This window comes from Jaculus jaculus, chromosome 1 (genome assembly GCF_020740685.1).
Source record: "Jaculus jaculus isolate mJacJac1 chromosome 1, mJacJac1.mat.Y.cur, whole genome shotgun sequence".
NCBI classification, from domain to species: domain Eukaryota; kingdom Metazoa; phylum Chordata; class Mammalia; order Rodentia; family Dipodidae; genus Jaculus; species Jaculus jaculus.
The window spans coordinates 175,596,298-175,609,568 of record NC_059102.1 but is presented as its reverse complement, the minus strand read 5'-3'; the positions used below and the strand labels follow the sequence as shown (position 1 = coordinate 175,609,568).

The 13,271-nt window shown below is 40.2% G+C and overlaps 1 pseudogene; it reads left to right on the top strand.

Moving 5' to 3' along the window:
• The first annotated feature begins 2,251 nt into the window (after positions 1-2,251).
• LOC123457693 lies at positions 2,252-12,224 on the top strand (annotated as a pseudogene).
• Positions 12,225-13,271: the final 1,047 nt, after the last annotated feature.

Below are 13,271 nucleotides of genomic sequence, written 5' to 3'. Positions count from 1 at the left end.
ATAAGAATTTATTAGAATCCCTTCCTACTACATCCATTAAAGAAGTAAAACCTAAGCCTTCAGAGCTTTGGGAACTAGATCCATTATACATTTAGGAGTCTGGATTTGACTGTAAATCTGCAAGACACAACTTATTTATTTCTTTCCGTATATGTTCCTGGCACAAAATGATGGTTTTCATTAGGTCAGTCTCATCCATGTAAAACATGCCCTTTTATCATCTTGCACACAGCAATCCTTTATCTGTCCTGCTTAGTACCTAGGCTGAACTCATCATTGCTAAATTATGTATTGTTTTATCCAGTCTATCATAAATGATTGTTGCCTGAACTATGGACTCTGGAGAGCTTTATACTGATGTTTATTAGGTTAATGTAGGTTGGGGGTAGACATGGAATTCAAATTACACATGCTAGGTAAGAACAGATCTAAGAACACAAAGGAAATGTTTGTCATACAGTAAATACATATAGCTGTTTATGTCATATATATAACACATAAGTACATACACACATGGCCATATAGCATAAATGTAACATATAGACATAAGTGTTTATACACCTATAATATAGATAAACATGCGTGCAGGTACATGGAGATATACATACAATGGTTATGTTTTACTGATACATTTTATATGTAAATACAGGAAAGGATTCGTAGACTTTTTGAACCCTTGTCTGCCTATAGAACAGGAATTCAGGAACTGAAATATTTAAGTGGCAGTATCATGGACAAGCTTTCCATGGGTACGTGGTTTTTCTTCTTGCTTTTTAAGGTAGGGTCTCCCTGTAGCCAAAATTGACCTAAAATTAGACTCAGGTTGGTCTCAAACTCACAGTGACCCTCCCACCTCAGCCTCCCAAGTGCAGAGATTAAAGGCATTTGCCACCACAGCCAGCAGTAAGTGGGTGAATGATAAAAGTATTTTATTGTGAACAATATTTTGAGATTTCTAAATTTGACCCTCCTCATAAATCATTGGAAATCAGCACATAAGCTCTTTATGAATATCTGTTTTACATTTATATCAGCCAAAAGACTGAGAAGCAATGAATAGCTGTTTTATAGTAAATTCCCATAAATTCAAACCATATATCTTGAAGCACTATATTTCTTCAAATAAGGTCATAATGTATAAACAACTGGTAATAATAATAATAATAATAATAATGCTTCACTACTATAGATATTTTATTTTTGCTTGTGTGTGTATTATGTGTGTGTAATGTGGTATATTGTGTGGTGTATGAGTGAGAATGTACCTTTGTGGACCCCCATTCTTCTGTGGTGGCAGGAGCAGAAGTTTAAATCTCCTGTTCTGTTACTCATCTGTAAGGGTTGTTTTTGAACCAGTCTCCTTTTACTGTAAAGTGCTTGAAAGTCTCTGAATACTCTCAGGTCTCTCTTCCCTGGTGTGACTGATTACAGGCACTGTTAGTCATGCCCAGCTGCTTGACATGGGATCTGGAGACCTCAAGTTGGACAGTCTCATGTCCCCTCAAGTTCTCATGTTTATGCAAGGAGCCAAGATCTCTTCCTTGTCTTTGTAGCTAATACTAGTTTGCATATGTATGTATTTGGTCCATCCCCTTTAGATTTTTCTTCATTTCTTGTGTTGCTTTTATCAAAATACTTCACTCACACATAAACAAAGTAATAAAATGCAAGAATGTCAGGGTAAAAATGGCCTTTACACATTCTCCATCATTAGAAGTTCTAATTTACTCCAAATTCTAAACAAAATTTAAATATGACCAGGATTTTAAAGTACAACATCTTACCTTTGATTTTAAGGCTGTGTTCTGACCAGCCAAGGCTGACTAGTAAACCATGGTTCAGTCCATACCCATGGCGGACATAGTACCAAGTTGTTGTCTTTCTTTGTTTATAGCATGTATATAGTTTTAGAATGCATTTTAATATTTCAGGTCAGGAAGCCACTAGAGATGATAAGAGCTAGCACTGGGCAGAGACTGCTTCTCCATCACTGGAGGTGCTTTCTGTAATGACAATAGGCACACGGTGTGGCTATTTCAAAGTATTCAGTTACTTATCTTCACATCAAGTCCATATTATCTCCAGTTCTACTTTCAATAAATTTCTAATTTTCTGTTCTCCAATAGATAAATTTGCATAATGACCCAACAATTATTGATGATAAGATTAAAAATTTATTTGACACAATTGTGTTTTTAATAACTACAGATTTACATGAACATAATTGACTTTAGCCATCTTCGTGAGTATCATGCAAAACCAGAGCTTTGCAACTGAGTTCATTCTCCTGGGACTTTCACAAAATCCAAAAGTTGAGAAGATCATATTTGTTATATTTTTGTTTGTGTACATTGCAACTGTTGGGGGCAACATGATAATTGCGGTGACCATCGTCTGCAGCCCTGCACTGCTGGGCTCCCCCATGTACTTCTTTTTGGCATTCCTGTCCTTCCTGGATGCGTGCTTCTCTTCTGTCATCACACCTTAGATGATCGTGGACTCTCTCTGTGAGAGGAAAATCATCTCCTTTGAGGGCTGCATGACACAACTCTTTGCTGAACATTTCTTTGCCGCAGTGGAAGTGATCGTCCTCACGGTCATGGCCTACGATCGATATGTGGCCATTTGCCAGCCCTTACACTACTCTTCCATCATGAACTGGGGGCTCTGTGGCTCGCTGATGGGGGTTGCCTGGACTGGGGGCTTCCTGCACTCCATCATACAAATCATCTTCACTTTGAAGCTGCCCTTCTGTGGGCCCAATGTCATTGATCACTTCATGTGTGACTTGTTCCCATTGCTGGAGCTTGCCTGCACCGACACTCACATCTTTGGCCTTCTGGTGGTTGCCAACAGTGGGTCTATCTGCATCATAATCTTCTCCTTGTTGCTTGTTTCCTATGCGGTGATCTTGTTCTCCCTGAGAAGCTATAGTTCAGAAGGACGCCGTAAAGCCCTCTCGACCTGTGGATCTCACATTGCTGTAGTGGTTTTGTTCTTTGTCCCATGCATATTTGTATATGCACGACCTCCAACTGCCTTCTCATTTGACAAAATGATAGCAATATTTTATACCATCCTAACCCCCTTGTTGAATCCTCTGATTTATACATTCAGGAATAAGGACATGCAAAATGCCATCAAGAAAGTATGGAAGAGGGTTGGAGAGATGGCTTAGCTGTTGAGTGCTTGCCTGTGAAACCTAAAGACCCCAGTTGGAGGCAAGATTCCCCAGGACCCATCTTAGCCAGATGCACAAGGGGGTGCATGCATTGGGAGTTCATGTACAATGGCCAGAGGCCCTGGTGCACCCATTATCTCTCTCTCTGTGTGTCTGTCACTCTCAAATAAATAAATTTTAAAAATGAACAAAAATTTTATAAAAAATAAAGTATGGAAGAGATTAGTGGTGATTTCTGAGGAAAATAGCCATTAAACTTTCAACAAATTTAAAGTTATGACTAAAGAAATATAAATAGTTTGATAAAAATATCTTTGAGTTTTCTTTTGTATATAATGTAGTAATATACAGATCCAAAATTTTGAGCTGGCAACTCACAATATTATCCAGTGTATATTAAAGGACATTTAATATTTTGACTTTCTTTTTCTTATTATTAAGTAGAAACTTTGGACACATCATGTGTTCATACCATCATTCCCTTACTCTCTGCCCCTATTCTACTGAGGGCCCCCCTCAGTGGGATTACTGGTATTCACCAGGGGGTTGTGAGTTATGAGTTGTGAGAGCAGCAATCAGTCAATGTGGGGGAGGCAATGTGTGCCTTTCTTGAAAGATAGTCATTTAAGGAAGAATGGAAAGAGAATTTTTTAACTGATTACTTTCCATTCCCTCCATAATTTGCAAATCTTTGTAGAACGAAGTCATAATACATGATCAAGTAGGAACAGATGTTAAGTCAAGCTATTTGATGTAAGGAAAAACCTTATTTTACAAGATACTGATCTCAATGACTTATAAAAAAAATAGCTAGAACACAAGTAGACAGCTGATTATTGGCACAACCTCAGGTGTAGGTGTCCTTATATCACAAGAGGGCACTAGTTAGAATGGGCTCATTTCTGCCAGCTACATAATGTGAGTGTCATCATGTTTCTTTAGGCATGTAATCTGATTAGACAAATATTGTCTCTGGATGAATTCCTATCATGAAAAGTGACCATTCGTTGTATAGCAGATTCCTCAGAATTAAATATTCTCTCCTGAAGAGTGGAAGGAAGCTCTGGGGATTCAGGATCAAGTCTGAGACCTGCAACATAAATGTCACACAACTCCCCAAGGTTATTTTAATTAGAAACAAACATTTTTTTACTCTAGTGAAGAGTAGGTAGAAAGTTCTGGAAACTTAGGAAGTCAAACCGTCTGGGAAAGGGATTCAAGATTCTACCCCAAGGCTATACATAAAGGGAAACCCATTGTTTGGAGATGAGGCTCTCCCATTGAGCTGCCTGTGAGGGGTGCAATGTGCTCCAGAGATGCAGCTTCCACGAGTCATGAGTCACTGTGGGCTTTCTGCAGATGCAGCAACATGAGACTGCTCATGGTGCAGCCGCATTTGAGTCATCTATTGCTCCTTTAAACCACCCCTCACCCCAATCTATATGTAACCCTAATAAGTTCATTGGTTCACCAAAACTGGTTTTTGGCATCACCATCCTTTGGTCTGTCATTTATGCCCTAGCTGGGGAGAAAAGATTGTGTATGCATCACCCCCGGGAAAAGGTTTCCTACAATGCCATCCCAAGTACTCTGGTATGGTAGGGATTTAGGAAGATTTCATAAGAACTCATCAACGAGTACTTTTAATTCAAGTATAAACAAAGGGAACTCTTGAGTGACCACTATATGAACAGTACCAGACAAAATGTGTATATGTAAGTTTTATGCTAACACTAGTCACCTTATTGTAGTTAATATAGTTAATTAAAGAAATTTCAAGCTGGGTGGGTTGACACATGCCTTTAATCCAAGCACTTGGGAGGCAGAGGTAGAGGGATATCCATGAGTTTGGGCCCACCCTGAGACTACATAGTGAATTACAGGTCAGCCTGAACTAAAGTGAAACCCTACCTTAAAAAAAAAAAAAAAGAATAGAAATTTCAATAGCATATTGTCAATGTAAAAAGTGGATTTTTTAAAAAATAGAGACATGACTATTATTATGTTATAATAATAATTATTATTTTTATTACACCAATTACCCTCTTGCCATAGAAATAGTAGCTAGGGTCATTAGAAAGAAACAAAGGAAAAAATAGGTTTTATAAATTGGTTACATTTTAAATTATTTGGCGATTTTCATTTCCTTGTGTTTGACTACTGAAATAAAACTAATCCTACTGGAATAATTATCAATAAAAGGATCCTCAACATTTTGCATGTCTTACATATTATTCTCTTAGTTAAGATTCATTAATTTCATTAGCCCTGTAGATTCTAGAATACATCAATTTTCTAGACAAATATTGCAATTTTATTTAGCATATCAATACCAACAAACTGTCACTTAATTGTGCATTTTGGGTAAAATACTATCCACTTAGTTCCTGCATCTTCCATACTTCTTCCAAAGTAAAAGAGTGATTTTGTTAGTTTTTTTTTTCATAATGGACATGTCTTAAAATAAATTTTATTGATCTTTTGGGGATGTCCATGAGGGATTAGGATTATGACTTAAATTTTCCTGTGAGCCAAGTATGTGCATTTCATAAAATAAGAGCATAGGGATTCCCATTGCTTCCTCTCCTTGCTTAGCCATTATCTGGCTTCCTCACAATGGGCTTGTTTCTTATTATCTCTTCCCTTTCCTCAGTTGATAGGAGGCAGAATTTGAGTAGGCAGCTTTTGCTTCACTAAGTGTAGAAATTGCCCTTGGACCTGTGGGAAAAAAATCTAGGTTATTACACTTAACTGCAGGTCAGAAATATCACAAAGACATGGCCCTTTCATATCTCTGCTCCATTAGAGAGTCTTTCCACTCCCTTCCTAGAGAATTACAAAATATCTCACCCAAGACTTCTGGCATCAGGGGTAAACTGGCTAAACCAGCCACCTACCCATGGGGATCATAAAAAACTTGTAAATCAACACCCAGAATTCAATGTTGAGGTAGGCTTCTCAAAGCTCCTCTGGCCTCTCTGAGCTGGAACTGCACCTTGCATCCTTCTGTTACATCCTGGATTTAAGATCCCCTTCTCTTCTCCTTAAAACTTCAAGCCATGATAAAGTTTTTCTGAACCTTATCCTCTGGTCTGTGGATTTCATTCTTTAAATTCATAGGATAAAGATCCATGATTATCAGTGGATTGGAAAACAATGTCTCCAAAATTTCTGTATCACTTAAAATTCCTATATCACAGTGGTTCGTACTAGTAGATAGTTTATTGCTAATGACTGGTGTGGTGGTTTGATTCAGGTGTCCCCCATAAACTTAGGTGTTCTGAATGCTAGGTTCCCAGCTGATGGAGATTTGGGAATTAATGCCTCCTGGAGGGAGTGTATTGTTGGGGGCGGGCTTAAGGGCTTTATAGCCAATTTCCTCTTGCCAGTGTTTGGCACACTCTCCTGTTGCTGTGGTCCACCTTATGTTGGCCAGGGAGTGATGTCCACCCTCTGCTCATGCCATCGTTTTCCCCTGCCATCGTGGAGCTTCCCCTCGAGCCTGTAAGCCAAATAAACCTCTTTTTCCCAGAAGCTGCTCTTGGTTGGGTGATTTCTACCAGCAATGCGACCCAGACTGCAACAGTAAAGTGGTACCGAGGAGTGGGGTTGCTGCTAGACACCCGACTGTGTGGCTTTGGCCTTTTGGAGCTGATTTTCAAGAGGAATGTGGGAGGATTTGAAACTTTGGCTTAAGAGATGTCTTGCAGTGCTGTAAGTACAGCTTGATGGACTATTCTGGTCTGAGCTGCAAGACCTGAATGCGATAAGAACCATGGACTGTGAGGTTTGGCTTATGAGGGTGATAAAGAGCTTTGCTTGGACTGGGCTAGCAGTTTGTGTGACAGTTTGCTCTTATGCCCATGTCCTGAGAAGTTGTGCAGGGTTGCTTTGCGTAGAAATGAACTGGTGTGTGCAGAGGGATATGGCACAGAAAGGAAAATCTTTGGGTGAACTGCTGCCCGTTCAGCTGCAACTGAGAGATTACAACCTTTGAGACTGGGCTAGCTGACCTGTGCTGGGGCAACAGAAAGAATGTCACCTCTTTTGAAGGAGCCTGAGTGCTCAAGGAGTGCCCTGTTCTTCAAAGTCTGCTTTATTCCCCCCTGGATTAACAAATTGGCACCCTACCTGGTATCATGGAGTATAAGAAATGCTGGAAAGAGGGTCATTGAGTTTGCAACACGGTCTTGCGTTTTGGAAATGGCCATGGGCAGTGTGAAGCAGGTTTGCTGGTTGCCTGCATAGAGACCCCATGGGGCCATGAGGATGAACCGTGGCTTGCAGTGGAGACCCAGTGGAGATGCCGGGACCATGAGATGGCTGCCAAGGAGAGCTGCCGGCCCTGATGAATTTTTCCAGGACTGTGAGTATCCTAGCTGGAGGGGTGGAATTGGAATGCCAGAGACTTGTTGCTGGTTAGAATTATCAGACTTGAAGACTTGTCACTGGCTAGAGTTGCTGGACTTGAAGCTACAGAGTTTGATGTTTGCCCTGGTTGTTTTAAATCTTGTATTGGTTGAATGTTTCTTTGCTATGCCCAATGCCATCTTTTGCAGTGTGAATATTTATTCTGTGTCATTATGGTTCTTTTGAGGTTGTTTTGGTATTATGGCTCAGGTAAAAGATCTTGGACTATGGGGATGTATGAACACCTTTGGGATTGATAAAAACTATGGGGACTTTTAAAATGAGATGAAGGCATTGCATTTTACATCATGTATGGTTATCAGTTTATGGGGGCCAGGGGCGGAATGTGGTGGTTTGATTCAGTTGTCCCCCATAAACTTAGGTGTTCCGAATGCTAGGTTCCCAGCTGATGGAGATTTGGGAATTAATGCCTCCTGGAGGGAGTGTATTGTTGGGGGCGGGCTTAAGGGCTTTATAGCCAATTTCCTCTTGCCAGTGTTTGGCACACTCTCCTGTTGCTGTGGTCCACCTTATGTTGGCCAGGGAGTGATGTCCACCCTCTGCTCATGCCATCATTTTCCCCTGCCATCGTGGAGCTTCCCCTCGAGCCTGTAAGCCAAAATAAATCTCTTTTTCCCAGAAGCTGCTCTTGGTTGGGTGATTTCTACCAGCAATGTGAACCAGACTGCAACAACTGGCTAGATAAATTATCATTGCTTGTCTGTACCATTATTCTCAGTTTACACAGAGCTGGGAATTGAACCTATGGCATTATACACGAACCTATGGCTTTATGCTAGGCCAGCACTTTACCATCTGAACTACATTCTCAGCTCTATATGAAAGAACATGAAACAGACTAGAAATCTAACTAAACAAATGAAATGATTCAGATATATTATGTTACATGATATAAAAACATGTTTGCTTATAATCTTGCATGTTTTATATCACATTGGAGAAAAAGGTGAAGTACTTACAGTGACCTCCCAGGCTCGCCAGCCCATGTCATTTGACTCCCATGACTGCTTTGCCTCCCTCACTCCACTCTACTCATCTCCTCTCCACTCCTTCCCTCTCCTCTCCTCCCCTCTACTCCCTTCCTCTCCATTCTCCTCCCTTCCCCTCCTCTCCTCTCCACATATTAACTTTTGAAATAACACTTGACCTTCTTCCTTCTGTTTATGTCATGACTCATTTAAAAGTAAAATGAAGCTCCCTGTCTTAGATTTTATGAAGCCCCAACTCCTGATTCATTTTTTGTTGTAGAGAATTCCTGTCACCCTCTTTACATATAATTTAAATACTTGCAGCTTTGTTTTTCTCCATCTTATGTGAACAATGTGATATGGAATGCTTGTTGTCACCCAGAGCAGCCTAGTATAGAAGCTGAGTAAACTTGTGTTGCCTGAATAAAATTATGGTATAATATTACTGATATTGCCTTCCCAGATCTTTTTTTTTAATATTTTTATTTATTTATTTGAGAGCAACAGACACAGAGAGAAAGACAGATAGAGGGAGAGAGAGAGAGAGAATGGGCGCGCCAGGGCTTCCAGCCTCTGCAAACGAACTCCAGATGTGTGCGCCCCCTTGTGCATCTGGCTAACGTGGGACCTGGAGAACCAAGCCTCGAACCAGGGTCCTTAGGCTTCACAGGCAAGCGCTTAACCACTAAGCCATCTCTCCAGCCCAAGGCTTCCCAGATCTTGATAACTTGTATTTCTACTTTGACAAAGTACAGAACAAAGTACTCAAGTGAATTTTATGTTTGAGTTACATTCCCACACCTATATTAAAATATATAAATAAGAAATAAAGGTACTCTTGTCTATGAGTATTTCCATTCTATGTTCGTTTCCTATCTCTTGCCAAAATAAACTACGGTCTACTTTTTGAAAGTCATTATGATTTTCTCAGTAGGAACTTTTCTATTTCATTCTTAATTTTTTAATGATCCATTCAACATCCAATGGCATGTTGTTTAATTTCCAGGAGTTTATGATTTTCTGGTTATATCTCTGCCTATGTAGAATCAGTTAAGAGAGCACCTCCTCATTTTCCATTTTATGGAATAAATCGAATAACAGTGGTTTGACTTCTTTTTAAAGGTCTATAAAATTCTCCAGTGTACCTGTCTGAACTTGGGCGAGTTTTGCCTGGGAGATTTCTTTTTATTGCCTCTTCAATCATGTTGTTGGTTATAGGTTTAAATTATTAATCTTATCTTGATTTAACTTTGATAGATTGTATGCATCTAGAAAATCACCCATTAATTTTAGATTTTTTTTTCCAAGTTGGTAGAATATGTTTATACTTATTTCTTTTGAGGTAGTTTCTCACTGCAGTTCAGGATGATTTGGAATTCGCTATGTAGTCTCAGGGTGGCTTCAAACTCAAGATGATCTTCCTGGGATTAAATGTATAGACCACCATGCCTGGCTACATATAGACTATGTTGTTGAAGTATGTCCTAAAGAGTCTTTCAATTTCATTGGCATCTTTCATAATGCATTCATTTTCATCTGTAATTTATTAGAGTAATTTAGTAATTAGAATAGTATAATAATATTTCATTGATTTTTGTGCTAACTATAATTATTTGTTTCATCTAGTACTTTGGGGTTTGATTGGTTCTTGTTTTTCTTAGTATTTAAGGTACACCATTAAGTTATTATTTGAGAGCTATCACTTTCCCTCTCTAGTGCTGTCTTCTTTTGCATGTGTTCCGTATGTTTTTCTATGTTCTACTTTCATTTTCATTCAGCTCCAGGATTTTTTTAATTTTTATTTTAGAGAGAGAGAGAGAGAATTGGTGTGCCAGGGCCTCGGCCACTGAAATAAAAATCCAGAAGCTTTTGCCACCTAGTGGACATGTGTGACCTTGTGCTTGCCTCACTTCTGTGCATCTAGCTACTGTGGGATCTGGAGAGTTGAACATGGTCCTTAGCTTCACAGGCAAGCACCTTAATCCCTAAGCCATCTCTCCAGCCCTCTAGGAATGTTTTGATATTATAATTAATTTCTTTGATGATCCATTCAATAGTAAGTTGTCTAATCTCCAGGGATTTCCTGTAATTTTTTCTTGCTATTCTTGTATTTCTCATAATATCTAGTGTTAATATATTGTGGTTATATAAAATACAGGGAATTATTTCAATTTTTGTTAGTTTCTTGAGACTTCCTTTGTGTTCTATTATGTGATCGATTTTAGAGAAAATTTCGTGGGATACTGTTGCGCCCCTCCCGCCAGCAGGAAGAACGACAATAACAGGATTCTTCTCAAGCACACTTTATTGGGAGCTCCAAACTTATAGAGAGAAGGACCCCGACCCTACGGAGCGCCAAGCTTATATACTTGTGGTCATGTTCATGTGAAGCGTTGTCTGATTGGCTTGAGTCTTATCAGACGACTTTGCATCACCCAATCGGGATAGGTGAGCAGCCATGTTAGGATAACGTCATATGCTCATGTGCAAACGATTAGGATGCAAAAGCAATAAACAAGCTGACACAGCAAAGCCTCATGAAGCCAGCGCGGCTCCCAACAGTTCCCCCTTATAAAAATTGTTTTGAACCTCAGGATACCCGATCCAGGACCAGCCCTCATGATGGCCAGTCCGATCGAGGGTAGAGCCCAAGACCAAAAGCCTGCTTAAGCACCTTCCCGAGTGCAAGGGGAAAAAATCCCTTCAGGGTGCAAAGGCTGCTCATGCAGGGATGTAAGCCTTCCAAGGTGCAATGACAGCAAGGTCACTTGGTGTGCAAAGGCCTTACAATAGGCAGGATGGAACTAACCATCTCGCAGGCTTGCCAGCCACACTTGTGGAGATGCTCTTTGATCCAAAACCATAAGTACCTGAACAATCTTTACGTTATCCTGCTGACGTTGTCGTCTGATTCGACAGATAAGCCAGAGACAGAACACCATACCACACAGAAGGGCTGCTCCGAACATAGCCACCCCCACCCATTCCTTAAAGAAAGAAAATGCAGAAGATAGATAGGACTGAACTGGCATAGGGACAGGCCATGTTCTGGCCACAGCCCAAAATTGCATCTTAATTCCCTTTATCATCATCGGCAGGAGCAGGCTCAGGTTCATCAGTAGTAGTAAGAAGGTTGTCATTCCTTGTCTTCTCATGACGTACAATTCGAGTCAACTGCTCTGGCACCCAGATAGGATCAGCTTGGCCCTGTGGAAAAACACAAACAGCTCCCTTGGATCTGGCTATAACCGGATCCGGGCCTTTCCAGACATTTTCAAGTACATCCTTTCATTTTACATCTTCATAACAAGGAGGGGATTGGGTCATATGTCGATCAGCTGCCGTTAGACCCGCAGCATCAATCATCAGAAAATTCAAAGTAAAAAGTACTAGAGATAATTTATTCTTGGGGGTGTGGCCTTGGCCTATTCCCCCTTTTTGTTTTTGTAAGCATTCTTTAATAGAACGATGGGCTCGTTCAACAATGCCTTGCCCTTGTGGGTTATAAGGAAGACCAGTGGTATGAGCGACACCCACAGCATCACAAAACTGGCGAAAGCCTTTTGCAGTATAAGCAGGTCCATTGTCTGTCTTCAACGCCCGGGGCTTACCCCAAGCTGCCCAGGCCTCTAAACAATGAGTAATAACATGCTGAGTACGTTCACCCAACAAAAGGAGAAGCATAAATAATTCCTGAACAGGTATCGATAGACACATGTACATATTGCAACTTGCCAAAAGATGGGATATGCGTAACATCCATTTCCCAAATCTCTCCCAGACGCAGTCCCCGGGGATTAATGCCAATATGAGGAGAGTGCAAGAAAGGGACACAGGCAGGGCAGTTGACAATTATATCACGTGCCATGGGCCCGAGATATATTAAATTTTTTACGCAGCACTGCAGAGGACACATGATACAATTTGTGGAACTCCCGAGCCTTAGACAAGTTATCCAAGGGACAGAAGAAAAAAAAAAACCGCGTGGCTTTATCAGCAAAATCATTGCCAACAGCCATGGGACCAGAAAGCATAGAATGAGCTCTAATATGTTGAATAAAAAATGGATTGGTTCGAGACCAAATTAAACGTTGCAATTTAGATAAATATACAGCAACAGGACTAGAATCTTTAATGAGGCCTGCTACTTCTAGATTTTTAATAGCATTAACTACATACTGAGAATCAGAAATGAGATTAAAAGATTCACTGAAAAGTTCAAAACACATGACATACAATATGGCATTCCACTATTTGAGGAGTATTTGGTTCAAATTATACTGTAACTGGTTGTTGTCCCCTGAATTACATAGGCTCCAAGGCCTGTCTTAGAGCCATCAGTATAGATATCTAAAGCATCAGCAATAGGTGACTGCGAGGTAATCTTAGGGAACACAATGGGGGTGTAGCGAGACAAAATGTAATAAAGGATCTTTGGGTAGGATGATTATCCAATTTTCCAGAGAAGGAACACATCAATATGGCCCAATCATCAGTAGTAGCAGCTAAATACGTACCTGTTCAGAGTTATAAGGGGTAATCAAAGAATCAGGTGCCACACCAAAGTACATCAAAGATGACTTTATACCTTGAAGAGCAAGGGTGGCTACCATAGTAGGATAATGCTCTATGCATTTTTTAGGAGAAGAATGAGAATGTATCCAAAGCAAGGGACCTTGTTGCCATAAGAC